This window comes from Chlorocebus sabaeus, chromosome 16, assembly GCF_047675955.1.
Source record: "Chlorocebus sabaeus isolate Y175 chromosome 16, mChlSab1.0.hap1, whole genome shotgun sequence".
In the NCBI taxonomy this organism is placed as follows: domain Eukaryota; kingdom Metazoa; phylum Chordata; class Mammalia; order Primates; family Cercopithecidae; genus Chlorocebus; species Chlorocebus sabaeus.
In genome coordinates this window covers 24615266-24642979 of record NC_132919.1, presented here as the reverse complement: position 1 = coordinate 24642979, position 27714 = coordinate 24615266, and the positions used below count along the sequence as shown (strand labels likewise).

Sequence of the window (27714 nt, the reverse complement as noted above, 5' to 3'; positions counted from 1 at the left end):
AGGAGACACAGGACTTCTGATAGCCCTTTCTTCTTTCCACATTTTGTGTCTCTACCTGTAGTTTACCTTATGAGTCCATATGGCTAATGAGCAAAATATTTTTCAGTTGGATACCTGTGTGAACAAGCATTGCAAGTTAAAGATATTTCTGAATCTTGTACCTCTTATTCACAGTGAAGCCCGCTCATGCAGAATAAAGCAGAGATGAATGTAAAAGGTTGCCACACAGATAATCAATTTCTGGTGAGCAATAATTAGAGGTAATGTAAAATGAGACAATTACTGCTTTTCATCATATCTTGAAAGAACTCCTACAGTCAACGATTTTGGAAAAAAAAAAAAATCTAAGTTCACTCTTTTATTTTCTATAATGAAAAGATATTATCCAGTAGAAGTTCAAGAGTAAAATCTGAAGGCAGCTTATCCGACCTGGCCACATGGTCTTGCCACTTATTAAACATGGATTTCTACACACTAACTTCTCCAGACCTCAGATCTTCAACTCTCTAAAATGGAAGCCTAGTAGTATTTACCTCTAGAACTGCAGCTGAACTGAGCATTTTAGGAAAGGAACAAATACACACATGATAAGTATAGTCAGATTGTTAACCCAGCATAGCCCAGAATACAAAAATTTCTCAGTAATAGAGATCCTTAAGAGAAAAATGAGATGTAGCCTATCTCAGTGGCCTCTCATGTGGCAAATGAAAAGTGAAAGTCCATAATGAGAAAGACATGGGCAGCCAGGGACACCATCCATTCACTGTAGATTCTGCAGACTAGCCTGGTTTGGGCGGGGATGTGGCTGTGAGGCAGAAGGTGGTGCGGGGCCCTGGCTGGCCACTGCAGGTGTCACAAGCTCTCTGGCATTGGAGGCCCTGTGCTTGGCCTTGGTTTGAAGAGCTAGAGTCATCAGACCTCTGCAGTGGTCAGGTTCACCCCGCTCTGCAGGGTTTGGCACTTTGGAAGATACCGAGGCCTGGGACTTCTGGGTGGTGTGGTTTGTGCCTTCCTCGGAAGTATCTGTCACCCAGCCTGGAGGTGCTGTGACCCACAGCCTGCGTGTGAGGCAGTGGGGTGGGAAGAACTTGGGGCTTGACCCTATAGCCCACAGAGGCTGTCAGTGCCTGACAGCCCAGCTGGGGTGCGCCAGCCTTCACCTGGGGAGCCCTGGCCATTCATACACACCTCCAGGGGCAAATGAGAGTACGTGGTAACCTCATAGGACTGGGACTGCATAGGCAGAAATGACAAGCGCATTGATGGATCTGAGGGCAGTGAAGCAGAGTTCAGACCTATAGGGGACTTCAGGGATGGCAGAATTAACCAGTCTGTGAGAGCTGGAGATGAGCTGTGCTCGCAGCCCCGCATCTGTCCCGTTCACTTGGCAAGGAGCACACCAGTGAACAGGAATTTGAGCACAAGATGAAAAAACGTGTTGGCCCCCAAGTGCCGGTCGCCTGGGTTGGTGGCCCCACCACACGGGGCCACCCCCATTATGCAGGAACCACTGCAAAGGGAAGGACCTGAGGGTTTGGGCCAGGGAGAGAGGACAGTGTCTAGGAAGCTTGTGGCAAACCCTATGGCGGGAAGGGTGACCAGCAAGCCCCAGGCGGGTTTGCTGAGGTGCTGTGAGGCTCAGCCCAGTGGGAAATGGTGGGGCTTTGGGGACACATCCTTAAGAAGCAAGCAGGTGTGACTGTGGCCAGGGACTCCATGGGGAACATGGTCCAGGAGGGATGCAGAGCTGAGGGAGAAGTTTAGCTCTGCAAATCTGTAAGAAAATAGCCTGAGAGAGTTCCACGTGACTGCCAGCAGCAGAGGCAGGCTCAGGGCCAGACAGTAAGCCCGCCAGACCCTTTGGAAAGACTAGGTGAGGTAGGGCAAGTGCGCCAGCAAGTGAACGCAAGTTCCTAGTTCCCATGTGGAGGCTGTGCCCTCCCCTGAGCTGCAGGGAGAATGTCGAGATTCAGGATCCCAGTCCAGGATCAGAGGGAGGGCCAGGGCTGGAACTGGAGGACCCTAGTCTAACTTCCTACCCAGCTGGTGCCCTTGTAGTCGGGCAGTATAGGTACAGCTATTATATTTCACGTTTTTTTCCTTTTTATTATTCTTTTTCCTTGAGAGGAGGTCTCCCTCTGTCACCCAGGCTGGAGTGCAGTGACACATCTTGGCTTATGGCAACCTCCACCTCCTGGGTTCAAGCTGTTCCTCCGCTTCAGCCTCTTGAGTATCTGAGAGTACATGCGCACGCCACCACACCAGGCTAATTTTTGTATTTTTAGAAGACACACGTTTTCAACCTTTTTTGGCCAGGCTGGTCTCAAACTCCTGACCTCAAGTGATCTGCCTGCCTCAGCCTCCCAAAGTGCTGGGATTACTGGCGTGAACCACCGTGCCCAGCTCTTCCTTCCAAAACAATGTAAATTTACTGCCTGAAGACTTGAAGATACAGATAACTAGAAGTAAGAGTCTGGCACGGTGGCTCATGCCTGTAATTCCAGTGCTTTGGGTGGCTGAAGCAGGCAGATTGCTTGAGCTCAGGAGTTTGAGGCCAGTCTGGGCAACAATGGCAAGACCTGTCTCTACAAAAAAAAAAATACAAAAATTATCTGGGTGTGGTGGTGTGTGCCTGTGTTCCCAGCTACTCCAGAGGCTGAAGTTCAAGGATCCCTTGAGACCAGGAGGCAGAGACTATGATGAGCCAAGATCACACCACCGCACTCCAGCCTGGGTGACAGACCTTGTCTCAAAAAATAAAATACCTCCCACCCCATAGCTCCATCCTCAGACTCAGCCGCTGATCTGTGGGGCGCCACCTGGACCTGTGGGGACATTTTCCTGACAGGTAGACTTGAGTGGATGGGGATGTAGGCAGTGTCCCTTGTGGGGTCTGCATCATCCCAGGACACACCCAGAGGCCACACCCTGCACCAGCCTCAGCAGCACAGATGTACTGAGGTCCAAAGGGCTGGGGGACAAACGTGGAGAGCACGTCCACTCACACTCAGCGTCCTGCCCTCAGTGCCCCAGTCCCCTGCTCTCATCCACTGGATGCTCCCACCTGCCTTTGCAATACTGAGCAACCAAAAGTCCATGGTCAGCACAAAGGCTTTCCTCTCAGGCTAGGTCTCCAGGACCCTGCTTGTAGGTTGTAATAGTTTGGCCTACATGCTTGACTGTGCTCCTCTGAGGGTTTTCCTGACCACAAATTCATCGGCAACAGAGTGATGCCCAGGGCTTCTACTGGACTGAGCCCTTGTCTGGCTGTGTCCAGGAAGAGTAGGAGGTGGAAAGAATTGGGGAGAGAAGTGAAGCCACGGGGTTATTTTTGAACAGGGTCTTACTCTGTGGCCCAGGCTGGAGTGCAGGGGCACGATCCTGGCTCACTGCAGTCATGAACCCCTGGGTTCAAGTCGTCCTCTCACCCTAGCCTCCTGTCACTAGGACTACAGGTGTGCACCACCACCCCCAGCTCACTTTTAACAATTTGTTGTAGAGACAAGGTGTCCCTGTATTACCCAGGCTAATTTCAAACTGCGGGCCTTGGTGCTCTTCCCACCTCAGCCTCCCAAAGTGCTGGAATTACACGTCTGAGGCACCGCGCCTGGGTTCCCTGTGCTTTTTGTACACATTTGGGGGGCCGGTGGGAGACCCTGGATCCAGAGATTGGGGATGATGCTGGCCTTCTCCTACCCTGAGGATCAAGCAGTGCCCAAGGGCACAGCCTGGGGAACTGTGGCCTGTGTCACCCACTGCGGGTGCACAGCAGTGTAGAAGCAGAGCTAGGAGGTCCCCTGCAGATGTGTGTAGTGAGCCCTCCACAGGGTGGGCTGTGTGGATATTGGACCAAGTACTTCCCTACCACAAGCTGGTCGTAGTTCAGACCAAGCAGTGCAAGGCACGTCCACTGAGTGCCAGGCACAGTGGTACCCCAGAAGCTGGTCCCACTCTTGGCCTGGCTCATGCTCCCTGTGGGGAAGCAAAGTCACCAGCCTGGGGCGGGATGTGGTCAGACCCAGAGGCTGAATGCTATGGGTCAGCAGCCCTTCCCAACCCTGACCCTTCCTCCTCCACCTAACAATGGTTCAGGCCCACTGAGGAGCACTGCTGGTGTGCCTGCTGCTGAACCACCTGCATGCTTTCAGAAACAGCCTGAAGCCAGAGCAGACCTCACCCACTCCCATGCCACCAGGTCCCTGGAGGAGTTCAAAGGGTGGGTGGCCCTTGTTCCCGCCACTGCTATCTCTTCTGCTTTCCCCTCCTCAGCTATTGCCTACAAGGATCTCACCCCAGGGGGAACAGCAGTCCCCTCCTGCTCACAGAGCACCTGAGGCCTCTGGAAGGCTAGACAAGTGCCTTATCACCCTGACCAGCGGGCTCCCAGAGCCTCTCTTGCGGGACTGGCCAGAGGCCCCATCATGCTGCCATCTCTAGCTCCTCCCTACCCCTATCAGAAGAGCTGGTGTGGCCGACTCCAGGCCCACCAAAGTGGGTTGTTTGCCTAAGACTGACAGGACTGAGATGAGGTGCAAGTGGGAGCTGCACTGTCTCAGCCGCGTGTGTGCTGTCTCTCCTTGGGATGTTCGCTGGTCTCTCTGAACCTTGGGTTTCTTCCTCTAAGAAATAGGGGCTGAAGCCAACTCTGACCCCCTGGAGATCCCCAGTGCTCTCCCCTGTCAGAGCTGACCCTCGTTGATGGGAGCCCTGGGCTCATCTGTGAGCAGGGCCTCCTTACCGGGCAAGCAGCAGGTGACCCTATTTTCTGTAAGGCCCTGTCCCAAGGTTTGTCCAGCAGAAACTTGACCTTTTCCTACAGCATTGCTTTGCCCGCTGGCCCCTGGACACATTATTCATAACTGAGTGTTGTCCCCGTCACGTGTCTGTGTTCTCTGTGTATCCTCATGAGAACGGTCCCCTGTAGCAAATGAGAACAAGTATAGAGGAGGTGGAGAAGAGGGGGCTGTTGGAGGGCCACATGGTTCCGTTTTAGTTTCCAAAGCAAACCCTCAGGCACAGGAAAGCCCTGCCCTGTCCCACCTTTCTGGTGCCAGGCAGGTTCCTACCCTTACTTGTCCAGGGAGCACTGAGCCCCTTGGGCTGGGAAAAGCCCACCCATGGCCCTGGCTCCTAAGGGGCCAGCAACAGAGCCAAACCTCACAGGGTTGTGCACATCTCTCCTGCACCCTCTGGGGGATGGAGGAAGAGCCAGCCCCACCCAGCTGCCAGCTGGGACACGGACTCCAGGCCACCAGATTTGGCCCCCAGCCACTGGGCCCTCAGCTCACACCCGCTCCCACAGGTCCTGGAGATGTGGCTGACCTACCTGCAGCCATGGCAGTATGCTCCCTGACAAGCAGGTTCCGGGCAGTGACAGTCCCACTGACTCCCGGTGTGTGTTGGAGAAATAAGCCTCAGCCCCCTCTCCTCACAGTCATGCCACTGGCTCCTGGGGATGGATGTTGCTCCTGTGGGTCAGGAAACCAAGCCAGCGGCCTATTCTGGGGTCAGCCTGGCCCTGGTCCCAGTGGCCTCTCTTCTCCCAGGCCTTCCCTAGTGGTGCACAGACCAGCCCTTCCTAGACTCAACCTTAGCAGGCCCTAAAACTGCTTTCTCAGGGAAGCAGCCCACCGGTGATCCATTCTGCCCTGTCCCCTCCCCCTTCTGATCCAGATAAACGTTCACCACCACCCAAACTATCCCTTGACCCTCACCTGCACAGAGCGCAGAGCAGTGGCCGTCTTGCCCTCATCTCCTGCTTGATCCTCATGGCAGACTTCCAGGCTAACGTGGCACCTGGTGTGTCCACTGACCTCTTCCCTTCTTGCCCAAGCCCTTCCCCTTTGGATCCTCCGGGGGATGGTCCCTTGGCCCCCACAGGTTCTGAGCCAGCCTCTGTCATGGCGGCCTCAGTCCTCTTGCAAAAGGGCCTCAGCCTTCCTAAGAATGCAGTGTCCTCAAAGGGCCTGGGTGTCACCTGCCTCTGGCCTGCCCTCCGTGCCCACCCACAGCCCTCTGAGCTATCATCTATGACATCTTATCACCTTGGCCAGGGAGTCTGGAAGCACAAGGATGAGCAGTGGTCTTAGGGGCATGGAGTGGTGCAGTCCCTGCCTGGATGCAGCGAGGGGGCTGATCCCAAATTGCCACTTCAGTCCCCAGGGCACCCTTTGTCCAGGAGAATCTGATGATGTATTGTATACAAAGCCATTCCTGGTCTTCTTGAACCGCGAGCTCTGCACAGACTTGGTCAGCCCCAAACATGCACTCATGAAGTTCTGAGTAGTCGTAGTCTTCGCCCAGCCCAACCTGGCCAAGGTAATACAGGAAAGTCCTCAGCCTGGGCCAGTCTGGCAGACCCTGACCCAGCCAGACCAGGCCAGGACCTTAGCTGGTGGGGTGGCAAGTCTCCAGAAGGGAACCACGTGCTCAAAGTGGGCCCCAGCAAAGGGTGCTGTGGAGACTCCTGGGACACATCTGCAACGTGAAGTGTGAGACTGGCTGGACCCCCGCCTGCCCTGCAGCCACCAGGCACTGAGCGAGGAACTGCAGGTGTGCCCATAGATGGGAGCTGCACAGTCCAAGCTGCAGCCCCACTTTCTCCCTGATGACTCATGGCAGCTGCCTCAGGTCACAGTGAGCCAGGTCACTGCTGTGTGTTCATCCTGACTGGGTTGGACTTTGGTTTCTGTCACTCCTCCTGGTGTTTGCCACCCGCAAACACTGCTGGAGGCTCTGTGAGCCACCAACTACCCCACCCACCCTCTCAACTACCCCACCCACCCTCCCAATGTCAGCCACCTACTGCATGGGAAACGCTATGAGCCAGAGCCTCAGGAGAACACCCCTGAGTCATGGCTCCCCAGATGCCTCAGGGGCAACCCAGAAGTTTGCAGGCAGCAGCCAGGTACTCTGTGCCCCCAGAAGTGGGCAGCAGGTTCATCTCCGGCCTTCCGGGTGAGCAGCTGTTCCTGGAGCCAGAGCTTGTCACCTCTCCACCACCAGCACTGACTCTTCACGGCCCCCACGTTCACCAGCAGTTTCCTGTCACTGTGGCTGCCAGAGGTCACGTCTACAGCCTGGAGGACCAGGACTGTAAGCACTCTCTGATGTTTGTGCCAGAGGCCCACATCCTGTTGAGTGGTCACCAGTGACCATCCTCAGGAACCCTGGAGTCATGGGGCTGAACAGCCCACCGCCCTCCCCCCCCCCCCCCAAAAGAGTGCTCTGTTTTGGTGGGAAAGGCCAAGGTTGGGCTTAGAGTTCAGGCTATGTCTCCTTTCCCGCTTTCAGTAAAGTCTGATTTTTCCTGATAACAAAGGCAGTGGTGTTTGGAAAATTTAACATTCAGAAGATCATCCTTTAGTCTTTAAAAGTCCCCTGGCAGAAGCCGCTCCTCCTGGCACTCAGCGGTCTGGCTGCACATTTGTCTTGGGGCGCCCAGCCGGCCTGCCTGGGTGGCAGCACAGGCCAGTCTGTCAGTGACCTGCCTACACCTCCCTCACAGGCCCTGCGCCTTGCTCAGTATATCATGCAGGCCAAGCACATGGTCAAGTCCATCTTGGACCAGTGTGGAGCGCACCCTACAGCTGCTCCTGCCTGTCGTGACTGGGCTTTGGCCCCATAAACCCCAACGGCTCTTATCCAGCCAACGACCTAGACGAGATAGGCCAGGATGGTGTCCAGCAGACAGACATGAGTACCTGCAGGCAGCCCTGGAGTACCTGCAACAGGTATTTCCAGTACAAACTATGGGGACTGCTCCACCCATAGCCATCAGTGTCCCCTTCCTCAAAGGATTCGCTCCCCCTCAGCCTGTTGTCAGCCAAGTGCCAGTCCCAGGCCCCACTCAGAGGGAGCCAGTGCCACACCCCCATCACCTTGTTGGCACTGTTACAGGCCCGTGGGGTGAACACCGCTCCCCTCCCTTCACCTTGATGCTCAGGGCAGAGCCGCTTCTCTCTGGCAACTCAGTGAAGTGCAGCCCACACACTTCACACTCGCCTCGGGCACCACCCAGGATGAGAATGAAAAGCAGTAGCTCCTCGACTGCATCACAAGTGGGGATGAACTCATTCTCCCAGACCTGTGTCAGTAGCAGCTGAGAGGTCCCTGTCCCAGAGGTGTATGGGCTGGGCCCTGACCTGTCCCCAGCTCCCTCCTCCTCTGTAGCAGAGGCAGCTCCGCTCCTCTCAGTTGTGTGTGAGCTGTTTTCTCTGACCTGTCCCTGTAGCCTGGGTTTCTAGATCGTCAATGTGCTGCCAAGGTTTGAAATTTTAGTACCAGGGGAACCCAGAGCTGCAGTCCATCTTAGGCTACCAGACTGCCAGCTTGGTCTGTGTGCTCTTCTGGTGGTTATCTGCCGTCAACTGCAATGACTGGGCAGAACGAGCCTGGCTTCTTCAGAGGATTCTGGATGCTCCTGCCCAGGGTGCAGTCCCAGGGTGGCCTGTTGGGGTGGGGTGCTGTTGTCCTGAGGCCTGAGGTGCATCAGTTTGCAGACCAGATGTTGGGTGACTGCATTCCTAGGACGACTTCCTCAGCAAGTTTGTCTACCATCTCACGAGCCTGCGCTGGCCAGCAGGCACCTGGTAAGCCCCATGGTTACAGATTGGCTGCCAGCCACTCCCATGACTCCAGGTTCAGCCTGCACCTCCTGGGTAGCTACTGGATGATGCTCTGGCTGCTGCTGGCCTTCTTTGAGGCCTGTTTTGAATTGGGCCCTCCTTGGCACTGCTCCTTGCCCTGGGCTATGTTCTCTATGTCTCAGACATGAGGCTGCTAAGTGAGGAAGCTGCAGCAGCCCTGATGGTATTGACCACTGTGTTCAGAGCAGGCTGGGGGTACTTGCCACACAGCCCGACCCTTGGGCTTGGGAGGTGACAGGAGCACACCCTCCAGCGACGCTGCACCCGCACCTATGAAAGGCCACCACACTTCAGCAGTGTGAAGTTCTCATCTGCCAGCTGTGGAATGTCAACATCCAGCAGGCCCAAGAGGTGAGGCCCTGGGTGGTGGGGGTGGCTGTGCCGGCTGGCGCTGCTGCGGGCCCCATCATGCTGATGTCCCCGTCTTTTAGCTGCAGTACCTCAAGTCTGAGTAATATTAGTACCAGGGGACCCAAAGCTGCAGCCCAAGAGAAAAGGGCCAGAGGCCCCGGGCGGCCCCAAAAGAGGCTGGATCTAGCTCTTCCAGGTGAGGGCCCAGTCACCCCTTCCCCATCCCTGGGGCCTGTTTTGGGCTCACTGCTGACTCTTCCTTCATCCAGGGACCAAAAAGCCATTCAGTTCCCCAAGGTCTCCACCAAGAGCCTCTCCAAGAAATGGTAAGTCCCACGGGTGTGGGAAGAGCAGGGCAACCCTGCTACCTGGGTCGCAGACAGGGAGTGGTGGAGAGGTGGCAGCACAGAAGCAGAGGCGTCCATGGCCTCACTGGGTCCCAGTGAGAGTCATGCAGGCCCTACTCCCAGCACGCTCCACTCCTGTGGACACTCAAGGTGACAGTCTCTCTACCCACCCCCAGCCTGCTTCTGAGCCCCATGCCTGTGGCAGCACGTGCCATCCTGCCCGCGCTGAAGCAGACCCTGAAGAACAACTTTGCCAAGCGGCAGAAGAGGCTGCAGGCTCTGCAGAACTGGCACCTGTACTGCTTGGTGCTTTGAGACGCCTGCATCTGTGCCCGCAGCTGGTCAGTGCCAGGCACACCTACCTGCAGCTAGAGACTGGCTCTCTCTAGAATTTCCTGATAATTCCACTACTTTTAAACCCAGCTAAATTCCAAGACAGATGACACTCAAGACGAAAAAAGTACTTGATCTCCAAACTGTCAAAACTGTTTACGTTCTTGTATTTTGCTATTTGCTATTCACACAAAAGAATATGATGAAGTTAAGTATCACTCTAACTGCTGAAAACTGAAAATAAAGCTTGTTTCTTTCCAAGTCACATGTGTGCGCATTGTTCCTCACCAGCTATCAGGCATTTCTTCCCAGTCCCTCGCCCCTAGCCCAGCCCCTGCTGCTTCAGGGACCTTCCTGGGCAGTCAAGGACTCTTGCTCATCCTGGGACCTGGTAACTGTCCTGGAAGAGAGGCATTGGCAGAGCCGCACACACCTCCCTGGAGGCGGGAGAGCCTCCTGGTCCCCTAGCTGCGCTGCAGTTGCCTTCCACACACACGATCACTCTGGGTCTCCTGCCCAGACTGCCTGCTCCTGGGGGCAAGACACTGTCCTCTTGCCCTGACATAGCAACCTTGACAGGGGGTCCGGCCAGGCTCACCTTTCTCCTCAGAGGGCAATCTTTAGAGAGCCATGGCTACACCCACACCAACCCTCCCACCACAACACAGCTGTATTCATGGTCTCGGAGTAGCCAGCTCAGTGCCACCCTCACCCGGCAGCACAGTCCTCCCAGGCCCACAGCCCCATTTCCTTGGCATTAATCTCAGCCTCTTCCTGCTTCAGGGAGCAGGAACTTTGCCAGGAAGCTGGAGAATGAACCAAGACAGTATGTGAGACAAGGATTACTGAGGTCTGGGCTGACCAGGGCCAGACTGGACAGTGCCAGCTCCAAGGCTGACAGCATTCAGACGACAGCAGGCCCAAGTTCAAGGAGAAGTGTACAACAGTGACAGCTACTGATGAACACACAAACAATTTTAACAATCGATGGCGTAGTGCACAGAAAGGGGGGACCTCTAATCACCAGAGGGCTGCAGTACCTCAAGTACCTCTGGTGCCCAGAGTGGCAGGCAGCACAGGGAGGCACTCACTGCCTGGCCCTGCCAGCCACCAGGCCCACTCTCATGGGTGGTGCAGTGCAAGGTATTTTGAGGACACAGGTCCTGAGGACCTTGCTCTTCATCCTTTACAGCGGGGACATGGTTCCCATGTGAGTAGCACAGGTGTGCCTGCAGCAGGATCCCTGATGCCACTGCCCCCTGGGTGCCCTGTAGTGCTCAACAGGAATGCCACGAGGGCTGAGGCCCAGCTGGTGGTGGGAAGCCAGCAGCACCCACAAGCCAGCCCTTCCTCTGAGGGGCAGCCTTTGTGTTATGGACTTGGGCTTCCCTGGAGGGGATGCCCCACTTGCCCAAAGCAGCTCTGCCTGGACTCAGAACTGTGACGAGAAAATCACATGCATGTTTCAAGAGTTTCCTATGCCCTGTGTTCTCCTACAAAAATGAGGAGTGTGTTGAGCACACACAAGATGCTCTAACACCACCGAGTGCACCCTCACACAGCTGAGATGAACCTGGACTGTGGATAGCCCAAGTGGCCCAAGGATCTGGCTCCCTGGAGGAAGTTACACGGAGAGCCTTTTCTAAGAACATGGCCAATGCCCCCCAGACAGCCTGCTCCACTGCCTCTGTTCCAGTTCTGTCCAAGTGTGGGATTTCGTTAAGCAGGAACTGGGCAGCCCCAGCAGTGTCCTCTACCCAAGAAAATCATGCTGTCCTGACCTGGCCATCAAACAGACAGACCTGTCATCCATCACCTTCACTGGTTCCATTAAAATATGTATTAGTAAGTTGGCTGATACACAATTCACCAACTTAAAGCATGCCATTCATTGGTTTTTGGTACTACATTCAGAATTGTGCAGCACTATCAAAATTTTAAAACTTTTTTTTTTTCCCTTTTTCCTTTTTTTTTTTTTTTTTTTTTTGAGATGGAGTCTCGCTCTGTAGCCCAGGCTGGAGTGCAGTGGCATGATCTCAGCTCACTGCAACTTCAACCTCCCAGGTTCAAGTGATTCTCCTGCCTCAGCCTCCTGAGTAGCTGGGACTACAGATGTGCACCACGACTCCTAAGTTTTGAATTTTTAGTACAAGCAGGGTTTCACTATATTGGCCAGGCTGGTCTCAAACTCCTGACCTCAAGGGATCCACCCGCCCAGGCCTCCTAAAGTGCAGGGATTACAGACGTGAGCCACTATGTACAGTCTCATTTTAGAACATTTTCATCACTCCAAATGAAAACTCCATTTCCCCCACAGCATCTTTGGCCCTTGACAATCACTCGTCAACTTTCTACCTGAAGTAGGCTAAATAACAGTACTGAGAGAGATCAGGTCCTATTCCTTGAAACCTGTAAATGTTACCTCATTTGGGAAAAGGGTCTTTGCAGGTGTGGTGAAGTTAAAGATCTTGAGACAGAGTGTTACACAGGTGGACCCTAAGTGCAACTGCCACATAAGAGGCAGGCAGAAATTCACACACACACAGGAGAAGGCGATGTGAAGATGGAATATAGAAAGAATCTACTCTGTGATACTGGCCTTGAAAGACTGGAGTGATACAGCCACAAGGCAAGGAGTACCAGCAGTGACCAGAAGCTGAGAGATGTGAGAAATAGGTTCCTTTACTATAGCCTCCCTGCTGCCACTGTGATTTTTGCCCATGGTACTGACTTTGAGAACTTCTGGTCTTCAGAATTGTGAGAGATTACATTTCTGTTCTTTTAAGCCATCAAGTCTGTAGGAACTTGTTAGAGCAGTCACAGGAAACACATGCATTTTTTTCCTACCAGGAGTGGGGTACTTAAAAATGTGGCAGTGGCTTTGAAATTGGGTAATAAAGCGGCGATGATAGAATTGTGAGAAACCATGATAGAAAAGGCCTAGGTTGCCTTGAAGAGGCTGTTGGTAGACATGTGGATGTTAAAGACTCTGTCACCCATACTCTGCCTTAAAGGAAATGAGGAACTTGATAGAAAGTCTGTGTTATTTTCAAGAATACATGTACTGTCATAAACAGAATGTTGGTAAACACATGAACATTAAAGGTGATTCTAAGGGCACAGAGGAAACAAGGAATATGTTACAGGAAACTAGAGCAAAGATGTTCTTTGCTATAGAATAGCAAAAATTTAGTTGGATTGTGTCCTACAGCTGTGTGGAAGGCAGAATCACAAGCAATGAGCTTGCACATTTAGCTGAGCAGACTTGCAATCAAAGCACTCAAGACTCAGCTTTGTTTCTTTTTCCCACTTATAGTAAATGCAAGAGGCAAGAGATAAATTGAGGTACTGTAAAGAACTTAAAGGTACAACAAAATAGATAAACTGAGGGAAGAACTGTTATGCCAAAAAGAACCTAGACTTGATGATTTGGGAAATTCTCAGGTTATTCATATTGGAAAAAACCAAAATGCTAAAACTAGGATATCCAGTCAGGAAAGCGTGTTCTGTAGAGAATGCCAACGTGACATGCCTTGCAAATTTTCCTAGTGCCAAACATATTAAACATGGGACTCATGAATCCCCTCAATCATCTCACAGAAGTGAGGCAAAGAGACTAAATTATCTAGGAAAGATCTGTGGAGAAACCTCATCTAACGCCATGAATTCCATCATATACGCAGAAATTCTGCAAGGATTTTAGAATGTTCTATGAGAAGAAACACTGCTATATTGGACTAGAAAATTTACAGACTAGACAAAATCATAGAATGTTGAGAGACTAGACAAAACCAAAGAACTCCCAAAATTTAGAGGCAGAAAATAGGCTGATAAAACTACTCAGCCTCAAACACGTGCTACTCTTTAAGGAAAGATGACCATGAGAGTAGAGTCATGGGGCTCAGAGGCCAAAGCCATGGACCCAGAGATAGGAGCCTCCAACTTTATGGTATCTTGTTATGGCAGCCATGGGAAACTGAAACACTCTATTATGGAGAGTATCCACCTTTGGCTTTTTTTTTTTTTTTGATGGAGTCTTGCTCTATTGCCCAGGCTGGAGTACAGTGGTGCAATCTCAGCTCACTGCAACCTTCGCCTTCTGAGTTCCAGTGGTTCTTTTGCCTCAACCTCCTGAGTAGCTGGGACGACAACTGTGCGCCACTATGCCCGGCTAATTTTTGTATTTTTAGTAGAGATGGGGTTTCACCATAATGGCCAATCTGGTCTCAAACTCCTGACCTCGTCATCTGCCTGCCTTGGCCTCCCAAAGTGCTGGGATTAAGGTGTGAACCACTGTGCCTGGCCTCTTTGGAAATTTTATAAAAACGCAATGTGGTCTTTTGTGACTGCTTCATTTATGTAACACTTTAAAGCTTCATCCATGTTGCAGCATGTATCAGTTATACATCCCTTTGTGTGGCCATATGATATTCCATTGTGTGGAAATTCCACACACTGTTCATCCATTCAACAGCTAGTAGACATTTGGATTTTTTCCACTTTGTGCTATTAGGAATGATGTTACGATGCTACAACAGTCTGTGTATGTTTTTGTGAGGACATGGTTTCTTTCCTCTTGAGTATATACCTAAGAGTAGAAAACGTCTGGGTCATACGGTAACTCTACATTTAATTTCTTGAAGAATTGTCACATTGTCTTCCACGGTAGCTGTTCCATTTCACATTCTCTCCAGCAATGTATGAGAATTCCAGTTTCTCTGCTAGGTGTGGTGGTTCACACCTGTACCCCCAACACTTTGGGAGGCCGAGAGGGGTGGATCACCCGAGGTCAAGAGTTCGAGACCAGCCTGGCAAACACGATGAGCCCCCATCCCGGTCTCTAGGAAAAATACAACATTAGCTAGGTGGTGTGTGCCTGTAGTTTTAGCTACTCGGGAGGCTGAGGCAGGAGAATCACTTGAAGCTGGGAGGTGGAGGCTGCAGTAAGCCAAGATTATGCCACTGCACTCCAGCCTGGGTGACAGAGAGGGGCTCCATCACAAAAAAAGAGAATTCCAATTTCCCTACATCTTTGTCAATACTTATTGTCTATCTTTTTTTAAATCACAGCCATTACAATAGGTACGAAGTGGCATCTCATTGTGGTTATTTGCAATCCCCTAAAGATGCTGAGCATCTTTTCATGTACTTCTTGGCCATTTTTATCTCATCTCTTTTTTGGAGATACTTATTCAAATACGTTGCCCATTTTTCAGCTGTTTTTTTTTTTTTTTTTTTTTTTTGGGAGTTGAGTTGGAGGAGTTTTTTAATGTATTCTGGATATTAAACCCTTACCTGATATGTGAGTTGCCAATATATTCTTGTTTTCCTTATTTTGACAATGTCTTACGATGTACAATTTTTTTTTTTTTTTTTGAGACGGGAGTCTTGCTCTGTCACCCAGGCTGGAGTGCAGTGGCCAGATCTCAGCTCACTGCAAGCTCCGTCTCCCGGGTTTATGCCATGCTCCTGCCTCAGCCTCCCGAGTAGCTGGGACTACAGGCGCCCGCCACCTCACCCGGCTAGTTTTTTGTATTTTTTAGTAGAGATGGGGTTTCACCGTGTTAGCCAGGATGGTCTTGATCTTCTGACCTCATGATCCGCCCGTCTCAGCCTCCCAAAGTGCTGGGATTACAGGCTTGAGACACCGCACCCAGCCAATGTACAAATTTTTAACTTTGATGAAGTCAAATTTATCTACATTTTTTGTTGCATGTGCTTTTTTGGCATCACATCTAAGAAACTGCTGTTGCCTAATCCAAGGTCATGAGGATGTATGACTTTGCTGTCCTCTAACATACAGTTTTGGCTTGTAAATTTACATTTTTGACCTATTTTGAGTTAATTTTATGAAAAAAAAGTTGAAAATAAGTAGCCAGGCATTGTGGTGCACACCTATAGTCCCAGCTACTCAGGAGGCTGGGGTGGAAAGATCACTTGCATCCAGTAATTTGAGGGTGCAGTGAGCTATGATCACACTATTGTACTCCAGCCTGGGCAACAGAGCAACACCCTGACAAAATAAATAAATAAATAAATAAATAAATAAATAAATAAATAAATACTGAAGGTAGGAAAATATCTCCTTTCATCAGAGGCACGTGAGCATCTTTGTCCTCTCTCGCTCTCCTGGGGAACAGTCGGGTCTTTTTGTGCCTTGATTCTAGCTGGTTGGTGGCTCAGCCCAGGCCTTCCTCGCCAATAAATTCCAAAGTGGCTGCCGCGTTCTGATGCCGTCTCAGCCTCCCTAGTCCCTGAGTTTCACCTTTGCTCTCTAATCAGGGTTCAATTCTGTACAAATAGTTTCCAAACTGCAAACCAGAAACACATACTACTTTTCCATAACACTATGTTAAGTGCAAAATAGATGATAGGTGTTTAATTTTAAATGGCCAAGTAAGCAAATATCCAGAAAAACATCCAGTTCCAGTAAATGTATCTCCACACTCTCCCTCTAGGTGCTGACACAGAGGTGCCAGGACCCCTGTCTTCTCATTCGATGGGTGGCAAATCTTCTTGAACCTTCCTTCAGGAAGTTGGCTGGAATGTTTGGAGATGCCATTATCACTATCGCCTATCACCCCCAGGCATAGCTATTTTTGTATCCCTGAGTCTCCCTTATACAGAGAGTAGTCCCACCCATAGAAATTAAGGTGTTAAGGAATTAGAGTGAGTGTTGGGTATCTTTTGCCTTCAAAGATTCGGGCGTCAGTAAGATGTGACTAAGAGCATGGGCTCTGACATCAGCAAAGTGACATCCTGAGTAAAACAGAATCTTCATGCCTGAGTTTCCTTGCCTGTAAACTGGAACGAATGGTATTGCAGCTGAGTAGGAATGAAATGAGTTCACACGCATGAGGCATGCAGAACAGGGCGTTGCAGGCAGACATCACTGTAGAGTGCACAAATGGGGTCAGGCTGTGAGAACTGGAGCCAGGCAATGAGAGGATAAGGAGGGCTTTAACTTGGGGTGCTAACACCCACGCTGAAGGCATGAGCTCACTCCAGACAATTTCGTTAATTCCTTTAGGCAAGTACACACAAGGCTTTCCTTGCTTTGGGGTATACACTAGACAGCCTGGGGTGCCCATTAGCAGCCTGGTTTCTTTTGCAATGGGCACCTCTGTACTCCAAAGCCTGCCAGGATTGCAATGGAAGGTCATCCTCCTCCTCCTCCATGACCCACAACCTCCCAGAGTTTCTTGGGATCTGGAAACACAGAGAAATTACTCCTTCCTATCCTCTTCTCTGCTCATGGGTTTCACGTTTTACATTCACTCACAGTTGTTACAACAGGGTCTCAGGGAGCAGGGGCACGTAACAAGTGTGCCCGGGCTGCATCTGACCCAGAGCATGTCTTACCACAGTCTACCTGCTGAGCTGACCCTCACAGCACTAGCTGGCATTCCCTCCACGTGGAGCTTGAGCAGTAAGTATAAAGATGGCCACCAGACAACAGTATATCAGTAAGATGTCTGTCTCTGTAAAAATGACGTAGAACATTTCCAACACAGCTCTTACACATATTTGTCTTCCAATTAGACAGAGCTTCTTCCTGGAGTTAGGAATTTAGAACCAGCTTGATTAAAGAAAATGGACTAAAATCATTAAGGCACAGTGTGTGGGCTGTAGTAATTTGGGGGCCAAGGCAGAGCAAGCTGTCATGGGGAGGGGCAGGAGTTCTGCTGGACACCTCTTTTGGGAGAGAAAGCTTAATCCTCATGTGGTAGCCAGTCTCCATGATGCTCCCAAAATGATCAACGGTCTGCCTGTACCTATAGGCTGCTGCTCTTATCAAAAGGTGGAGGCGAGTTACCCTCCCCTGAATCTGCACTGGCCTTCGAACTTACTGTTTCCAAGTGTTGTTCTAGGAGCTGTGAGGACTGGCCGCTGCCATTTCTTCCTCCTCTTGGAAGCCAGCTGCCATGTTGTAGGGAAGTCCGGCTATGCTGCTGAAGATACCACGTGGAGGCCGTGTCAGGAAAGTTGACGTGCAGCCACCTGAGTGAAGGCTATATGACCCTCCCGCCTGGCTGGAGGGGAAACAGCCACATGGGAAGTCACAAGTGAGACCGGGAGAATGGTCCAGCCATGTAATTCCAGCTGCCCCAACTCCTGACCCACAGATGCAGGAAAAATAGTAACTCACTGCTTTAAGCCCCTAAGTTGTGCGGTAGTTTGTTATGAAGTAATTAACGATGCTGAATGAGTAAGTCTGCCTTTCAAAAATCTGAGATAGTTTAACAAGCCCTTATAAAAGTTCATTTAATTGTAAGAAAATACCAACTAACAAAAACAATTTAAAATTAAAAAAAAAAAAAAAAAAACAGACAAAAAACCAGAGTCAGTGTTGGCCAGGCACAGTGGTTCAAGCCTGTAATCCTAGTACTTTGGGAGGTCAAGGCAGGTGGATCAATTGAGGTCAGGAGTTCTCTACTAAAAATACAAAAATTAGACTGGCATGGTGGCAGGCACCTGTAATCTCAGATACTTGGGAGGCTGAGGTAGGACAATCACTTGAACCCAGGAGGCGGAGGGTGCAGTGAGCTGAGGTCTCACCACTGCCCTCCAGCCTGGGCAACAGAGCGAGACTCTGTCTCAAAAAAAAAAAAAAAGTCAAGAGTGAAGGTCTCACCGTGTTGCCCAGGTTGGTCTTGAACTCACAGGCTCAAGCAATCCACCAGCCTTGGTCTCCTAAAGTTCCGGGATTACAGGAGTCAACCACTGCGCCTGGCCAAAAATTGTTAAATTTTTAAATTAAAAATCCCCCAAAATAGGCCAGGCACAGTGGCTCACACCTGTAATCCCAGCACTAGGGGAGGTTGAAGAGGGTGGGTTCTTTGAGGCCAGGTCAACACCAGCCTGGCCAACATGGAAAAAAACCCATCTCTACTAAAAATACAAAAATTAGCCAGGTGTGGTGCTACAGGCCTGCTATCCCACCCATTCGGGAGGCTGAGGCAGGAGAATCGCTTGAACCTGGGAGACAGAGGTTGTAGTAAACTGAGATCACACCACTGAACTCCAGCCTGAGAAACAAAGCAACTCTGTCTCAATTTAAAGAAAAATTCCCCCAGATAATTGCAAATTACATATCTAATAAGAGACTTACATCCAAATGCATAAAGAACTATTACAACCCAACAATGAAAAGAGTAACAACCCAATTTAAAAATGGACAAAGGATCTGAACATACTTTCAAGAAAATATACAAATGGCCAAAAAGCACATGAAAAGATGCTCAACATCATTAGTCACTAGTCAAATACAAATCAAAGCAATGAGATACCGATTCAATGGCTACAGATAAACGGTAACAAATACTGGAGAGGATGAGGGGAAACTGGAACCTAATTTAAGCTGCTGGTGAGAATTTAGAATAGTGCAGTTGCTTTGGGAAACACGTAGCAAATCCTCAAAAGGTTAAACACAGAGGTACCATATGACCCGGCAACACTACCCCAGGTATATATCCAAAAGAAGTGAAAACACAGCCCCCACAAACACATGTCAACTATTATTCTGCTTATTCATAATAAGCAAAAAATAGAGACAATTCATATATCCACCAACTAATGAATGGCTATAATGTGACATACACATCCATACATGGAATCTTTGACAATAAAAAGGAATAAAATACATAACCAAACATGCTTCACGGACCTTGAACCTTGAAAATATTATGTTAAGTGAAATAAGCCAGCTATAAAATAAAAAACATGTACTGTACAATTGTATTTACGTGGAAAATTCAGAATAGGAAAATCCATGGCAGTGAAAAGTGTAAGTGGTGGCTGAGAGTTGAAGGAAAGGGGCATCCCTGTCTTGTGCCAGTTTTCAAAGGGAATTTTTCCAGTTTTTGCCCATTCAGTATGATATTGGCTGTGGGTTTGTCATAAATAGCTCTTATGATTTTGAGGTACGTTCCATCAATACCGAATTTATTGAGCGTTTTTAGCATGAAGGGCTGTTGAATTTTGTCAAAAGCCTTTTCTGCATCTATTGAGATAATGATGTGGTTCTTGTCTTTGGTTCTGTTTACATGCTGGATTATGTTTATTGCAGCACTATTCACAATAGCAAAGACTTGGAATCAACCCAAATGTCCATCAGTGACAGATTGGATTAAGAAAATGTGGCACATATACACCATGGAATACTATGCAGCCATAAAAAAGGATGAGTTTGTGTCCTTTGTAGGGACATGGATGCAGCTGGAAACCATCATTCTTAGCAAACTATCACAAGAACAGAAAACCAAACACCGCATGTTCTCACTCGTAGGTGGGAACTGAACAATGAGATCACTTGGACTGGGGAAGGGGAACATCACACACCGGGGCCTATCATGGGGAGGGGGAAGGGGGGAGGGATTGCATTGGGAGTTATACCTGATGTAAATGACGAGTTGATGGGTGCAGCACACCAACATGGCACAAGTATACATATGTAGCAAACCTGCACGTTGTGCACATGTACCCTACAACTTGAAGTTTAATAATAATAAATAAATTAAAAAAAAAAAAAAAAAAAAAAAAAAAGAAGGAAAGGGGAGTGTGTGACTGCTAACAGTTACAAAATTCCTTTAAAAAATGCAGACTGGGCCAGACGCAGTGGCTCTCACCTGTAACCCCAGCACTTTGGGAGGCCGAGGTAGTCAGATCACCTGAGGTCAGGAGTTTGAAACCAGTCTGCCCAACATGGTGAAACGCCATCTCTACTAAAAATACAAAAATTAGCCGGGCATGGTGGCATGTGCCTGTAATCTCAGCTAACCAGGAGGCTGAGGCAGAAGAAATGCTTGAACTTTGGAGGCAGAGGCTGCAGTGAGCCAGGATGGTGCCACTGCACTCCAGCCTGGGTGACAGAGCAATACTTAGTCTCAAAAAAAAAAAAAAAAAAAAAAAATGCTGACTGGTCATGGTGGCTCACACTTGTAATCTCAGTACTTTGCAAGGCAGGAGGATAGATGAAACCTGGCAACATAGTGGGACTCTGTATCTCCAAAAAAAAAAAAAAATTAGCCCGGTGTGGGGGTACATGCTGGTAGACCCAGGCCTGGGATATCATGCCACTGCACTCCAGCCTGGGTTACAGTGACACTGTCACCAAAAAAAAAAAAAAAAAAAAAAAAAAAAAAAAAAAAAAAGTTGTAAACTTAGGCTGTGTGGCTCACACCTGTGACCCCAGCACTTTGGGCTGCCTAGGCAAAAGGTCTGCCATGAGGCCAGCAGTTTGAGAACAGCCTGGGCAACACAGTGAAGCTGCACCTCTATTTATTTATTTATTAATGAATATTCCAAAATTAGATTTTGATGACAGCTGCAGAACCATGTGAATATCCTAAAGACCACAGACACGTGAACCTTGAAGTGTGAATTACATAATGCTCTTTAAGAAAAAGCTTATCACATGCATGCATAGACAGAGCCCACTCCACCCACCTCAGCCCCTGTGCTCTTGCAGCTCTATCTTGCACACACACGGGCACACAACTGCTTGTATGTTTCGTTCATTTCTGGTAAAACGGTTCTGTTCCAGGGAGCACACACAGATGAAGGGAGGTGGTCACATCAGGCCCTCAGTGTGGTGCTGGCCCAGGGAGAGAGCCTATGTGGTAGAAATCCTTATCCTCTACTCCACCTGGGATGAATTCTTCTACATAACTTAGCAAAAGGGGACAAGGATGCTTCTGGCTCATGCCTCAGGGCACTGTGGGGCTTCGGTAAGGACCCCTCGGAGGGGCTGAGAACAAATGAGATTTTTGCTCAAGACACTGATCTCTTCCACAGGAGCAACTGGGGGTCTAAGTGAGCTCTCTGTAGAATTCACAGGGGCTCACCACAGATGGAAGGTGCTGGCTGTGAGGTCTGGGGCCAGAGGCTGGGCCTGCATCCCGAGTGTCCTCCCTGTACCATGGACAGACAGGAGGACCCAGACTGCTGCAGGCAAAGCCAGTTGTGCCTGTGATCAATGAGCAACCACCCCACTCCGACTCCTGGTGATCAATCAATGTGCAATGCCCCCACCCCAACTTACTGTGATCAATCAATGAGCAACGACCCCGCCCACAATCCCTAGGACCCCCAGAGAGAGCTTCCAGAGTCTGTGACACTCTCCCTTCCAAGCCTCTCTGGCAGAGGGGCTCCACCCGCTAAGGTCTTACCTGGGGCTTGGCCTTCAGGAACATGACTCTCCGTGTCGTTGCTGGATTTACTGTGCGCCACGCCAGCTTTCCTCATGGCATTCTCACTGAAACACAAAAGGAGGAAAGAGGTTTGGTTACACCAGCAAATCCAATGCTGTGGGGCCCTGGCCAACAGGTCCTGCAGAGCAGCTGCCCCTGGTAACAAGGTGCTGTCCTCAGCACACAGTCTGGCTGAGGTCCAAAAGAGGCATGAAGAAAGGGGCACTCAACAAAGAACAATGACAGGCTGCTGAGCCAGGGAGAAAGTGAGCAGGATGATGAGACAGAAGGGACTGGAAACGTGGTCACCACGGAGCAAAGAGGGAACCATGGCACGAAGGGGTGGGGGGTTAGCCCCTAAGAATGACTCACAACCCGTTCATGATGAAGGAGATATGCATTAGACTAGGGCGGCAGCTGGCCTCTAGCTCCTAGTTCCTACTCTCTTGAGTGGCCTGGGTCCCCACAAACTCTGCCAGCATGGTAGGACCCAGATTTCTCCTCTGTAAAATAAAGGGGCCACATGAAGTCATCACTCAGTCCCTCCCATAGCAAGGGTTTGACCCTGTGTGGGACAATGCAGGTCCCCTATGTGGGATCAAAGAGAAGCCCCAACTTCAACACCTTCTAGCTGGGGACAAGAGGAGAAAGACCACAGAAATGTGAAACGTTATCTTTAATAGCACTTATCAACAATTCTGTACTAACAGATGGAATCCTATGAAAAGCTTTTCATCACACTTCTGCTCCGCAGAGACGAACAGCCATGTGCGTCAGTTAAGCTGGAGCCAGCTTGAATGCAGCCCACATTGCCCCTCACATTCACACAGGGCAAGACAGGAACAGGCATGCATCTATTAGGAACGCCTGGCCTGTGGCTCCCAGGGACTGGCTGCCCTGGTCTGCTCATGGCCTGCCTTCTTCCCAAGAGGAGAGGTCTCTTCCCTGCCTGGTCTCCGTGCAACAGCTTTGAGGTGGTGGCATGATCAGGTTGAAGAAACGTACTTGGTGAGCTGAAGGCAAGGCGGCACCAGACACCAGTGGATTTACTGGTGGACAAGCCCTGTCCTCTCTTGGGTAACATCACAGATGACATGCACACTGTGAGCACCAACTGTCAGCAACACTGGGCTTACTGATAAAGAAACAAGCAAGGGTGTCAGGGCTCGGGGGCCTTGTCTCGAAGTGAACTGAATAGTCCAACTGGTGCTAGAAATAATTCTGATCACTCCAAACAGCAACCAGCCAACCCCAGGAAACAGAAGCACTGTGCACACTGGGCTGCAGCAACACGACTGTGATTCCTAAAGACATCACAGAAAGGAGACTCAATGCTGAGACGCGCACACGTCTTCATGTAAAAAGAAAAACAAAGCGACACTGTCCTACCCCTGCTCAATTCAAAAAGCACACTTGCAGCTCCCACCTCCCTGGGTGCTTTCTGAAGCCTCAACTGAGGCGATGAGGCAGCAAGAGGTTCCTGCTCACCAGGCATCCATGGGTGAAACAGAAAAATAAGGGGAAAGGTCACTAGGGCCACAAAAGATGAGAGTTATCAGTTCAGGAGGAGGAGAACCAGCTCACACACGGTGTAGGGTCAGAGTCCTGGCAAAGCCAGGCAGGGTGGGCGGGGAGGACCCTGTGCGCACGGTCTGGGGCTGGCAAGGGGCAGGCTCTCCATACCCAGAGGCTGAGAAGGGAGCTGCTAGGCCCCAAGAGTCACTGAGCATTTCTGATAGAAGTGGCTGCACAGGCCTCTTTTCTGAAGGATGCCTCACCTGTGCCCCTCCCCCTCAAAAGCATACCTGTCTTTCTTCCCACCTTCCTTTTCTCTTCTGTTTTTTGAGACAAGGTCTCCCTCTGTCACAGCTACAGCACAATGGCACAAACAGCTCACTGCAGCTTTCAACTCCTGGGCTCAAGTATCCTCCCACCTCAGCCTCCCAAATAGTTGGGACTACAGGCATGCATCACCATGCCTGGCTAAGTTTTTTAGTTTATACTTTTTATTATTATTATTATTTTGGTAGAGACAGGATCTTGTTTTGTTTTCCAGGCTGGTCTTGAACTCCTGGCCTTCAGTGATCCTCCCAACTTGGCCTCCCAAACCACTGGGACCAATAGCAAGACCGAGGAGAGAGCAGCAGAAACAGCAGCAAAGCGGGACAATATAAAGGCTGGCTGTGTGAGGAGTGGGGAGGCCGTGGGGCACATATGGCCAAGAGTCAGAGAGGGAGAGGGGTGTAGAGGAGGCTGAGGGTGACATCCAGTTACACAGATTGGCTCTATGACCTACAGCAGCAATCACGGGAGGCAAAACCAGGCCTGATACAAAAGCAGTCTTTTCAAACTTCTACTGGCTATTTTTGAGAGTGTCCGTACACTAGCAGTCCCCAGACAGACAGTCTTGGTGCAGCAGAGACACCTGGCACAGTCACAGAGACAAGATCCAGAAACATGACTTAATGCAATAGCTTCAGGGTGGTGTAATGACCAGGTTGAAGAAATGTGTTTGGTGAGCTGAAGACAAGCTGGCACCAGACACCAGGGGATGTGCTGGTGGACGAGCCCTGTCCTGTCCTGGGTAACGTCATAGATGACGTGGACACTGGGCACTGTCAGCAACTCAGAGCTTGAGAAGCATGGAACAAACTGGAGGCCGGAAACAGGCATGTCTTGACAGGCCAACACCAGGAAAACCCAGCTTATGTCAACGTCCAGTCCCAGCTGAGCTTCAGCGGGTCGGAGTGGGGCTGAGAAGCAATAGGTGATCATCCTGCAAGGCTGGGGCTCTGAACAGCAGCACCGTGCCATGTCACTCCCATGTCTTCTATGCAGCATCCACCCAAGGAGGCTCTGCCGGTTTGGTGACTGGTAAACAGACAACCTGCGCCATTTTCAATTCTGTCAATCGTATTTTTGAAAATGTTTTTGCTCTTGCTTCTACTTTGAAGATCGTGTGCCACAAAACACACACAGTGAAAAAAAAGGACTCAGATGCCCTGCAGCAAAACCCCCACACTTCCCCGTGGATGCTGCCCTCTCCTCTCCAGCCAGCCCAGCGCTTTTCAGAGGCATCCCTTTGCCTGGATACTGACTACACCAGGGCCCTCATTTCACATTCCTCCTGAGGTCCACTCGCCCCTCCTTCCTTCCTCAGACCTAACATGCCTGCTCCAGGGGCCCACTTTCAGAACAGCACCAACTGCTCCCAAAGCCCCCTTCTGATCTCCCTGAGCTGGGCTCTGCTGCCAACCCCAGAATGCCTTCCTGAACAGCCAGACCCGACTGGCCACTCCTCAGCCTTGGTCTTTTGAAGACAAAATTCATTCGATTCACTGTCATGAAATGAAGGAAAACGATTGTACGAGGAGACAGCTCCAAACATGGAGCAAGGAGTATAGCTTCAGACAAAGAACAGAGAACCATCCTGTCATGGTGAGCTTTGCCTCCACCCAAGCAAGCCTGGAAAACGAGGGCCTGTCCAGCCAGGGGCGGGGAGCCAGCAGACTGGTGTCAGCGCAATGGCTGTCCTGCCATAGTCCCGTCCAACATAAGCAACAGGCTCACAGACAGTAGGGGCCTATGAGGCAGCCACCAAGGAACTCAAGGATGCCTGGGTACTGCTCACACTAGTTGAGGAAGGGGGCTGCGGGGTCACTCCCTGCTTGCGACCAACCAGAGCTCTGAACACAAGGACTGTCATCTGCTCAGAGCACACAATCCCTTGCCATGACCTGAGCTCCAGTGCTCTGCCTAGGGCCATGCTCTAGCTGGCTGCCATAGGTATGTCTGTGCACCCAATCAGGGTTCAACTGATTATCTGGTTTAAAGCGAAGCGTCTCCAGGGACCTTACTGTCCAGAACTGTCCCCAGAACATGGTATGTCTCAAAGGCATTGCCTGACCCTTTCTGAGCAGCCGGCAGGGACACACTAAGAAAAGCTGTTGGTATTTTCATCGCTCAGCACCAAGTGCCTATGCCAGAAATCTGCGAACCCCCTTTACTTTCTAACTGCCACCTCCAATTCCCCAAGTTCACATCTCTGCCACAACTCCCACTGCATCTGTGGCAATTCCTCCCACTGGGCCTCTGTCTCCAGTTCCCACTCCTACCCCCACACCCTTACCAGCACCCCAAGTCACAGGACTGCCAGTGAGCGTGGGAAGCAACCTGGGCCATATCCCTGCCTGCCTCGAGGTCCTTGATCCTCACCTCTCACCAGGAGGGCAGGCAGCCTGTCCTGGACCCCACCAAGGCTGCTCCTATGCCTGCCCGCACACTGTCCCCAGGACCCTGGGGATGGTGACCTGCTGCCTCGCACATAGCCTGACCATCCCATCAGGACTGCGAGGCCCTCCCACCCTGCTCCCACCCAGGCACCCCTGCTGTCTGCTGCATAGAAACCCTGGAGCCACCTCACCCATGTCTGTGGCACCTCCTGGAGAGATCACTGGTTCTTGTGTACCAGTCGCACTATACTCTGAACACCCTGTGAGTAGAGACAATGGCTGTTCACCTTTGCGGGCAGTAGGCAAGCATCACTGCCAGACAAAACTACTGGCTCTCTTTAGCACAAGGAGTGGAACCGCCATGCATTTTGATGAGACATGACGTGCAGAATGGAGAATCAGCGTGGCAGCCATAAGAGCAAACTAGGCCTAAAACAGGCACATCCCAGCAGCGAAGACCGGGGTGCCCAGGGAAGGTGTGTGCTGGGGCAGGCAGCTGGGCCTGGAAGGAAGCAGAGAGGGTAAGAAGGGCCTGGGCTCAAATTCCAAAGTGGCCACTCACCAACTCTGGGTCCTGGGAGAGGCACTCCCTCCCCCAAAGCATGACCCCTTCATAAAGGAGGACTCTGAGGGACTGTGGCCAGGATGAAGGTTCACAGAGGGGACCAGGCAGAGAGGACAGAGCCAGCGGTGGCTGGGTCTACAGGGCTACTGTCCAGCAGGGGCTTGTGGTTCCTCACCTCCTTCCTGTGCCCAAATTGGGAAACTCTATCAACAGAAGTCCAGTCTTAGTCTTTATAATCTGAATGAAACTAGGATAAACCATAAACCTGGCAAACTGAGTATCCTAGGGAAGGAACACAGGCCATCAAACGCAAAGCCCGCTAAGGTCAGCGAGGCCCGAGGCAAGCTTCCCAGTCTGCCCTCACCCAACTGGCAGTGCCTCCCCGTCCTCCCTTTGCACACAGGGTGGGGACAGTGCTGACCTCCTGCGGGGCTCTGAGGTTATCAGTTAATATTATAAGGCACTGGACACACAGGAAGTGTGAGGGATGCATTAAATAAATAAGTCAGGTAACAGCCTGCTGAACTGTGCAGCAGGACAGCATCCCAAAACACCTCTGCCACGCACTGAGGTTACTGTCACCCCCTCCGCAGCAGATGATGGAGTGGTGAGCATGAGCAGCTTCCTCAGGCAGAGCCACCCTTCCACTGGAGCTCTGAGTCCCCTGCGGTGTACCCTGAGGCCAGCCCCACAGCCCGCAGGAAGGGCATTCACACAAACGTGGAGGAGGCCTGAGCTGGCCTCCCCGCTCCCACTCCTGCTCCATGCCCTGACTCTTTCTTCCACAAACACCCTGGTTCCCACTGAGGATCCTCTCTCCTCTCAGTGAGGCCTCTCCCCGGCCCCACCCTCTTCACCACTGTACCCCCGTCACACTGCCAGGCCCCTTCCCTGGTCTAACTGCTTTCCCTTTGCTGAATGAAGGCATGAATTCCCAGGACAGCTAACTCCTCCGTCCTCCTGCTGGTGTCCTAAAGAAGGGGAGCTGCTTTCCTCCCTGGTTCACAGACTCACCCTCCTGACCTCAGGGAATAGGATGATACCTCC

The 27714-nt window shown here is 50.8% G+C and overlaps 2 pseudogenes; one reads left to right on the top strand and one right to left on the bottom strand.

Annotated features, from left to right (window-relative positions):
* The first annotated feature begins 4421 nt into the window (after positions 1-4421).
* Positions 4422-7154, top strand: LOC140708713 (sphingomyelin phosphodiesterase 4-like; annotated as a pseudogene).
* A 10392-nt stretch (positions 7155-17546) lies between these two features.
* Positions 17547-27714, bottom strand: part of LOC140708712 (centromere protein I-like) — a 30321-nt pseudogene continuing 20153 nt past the window's right edge.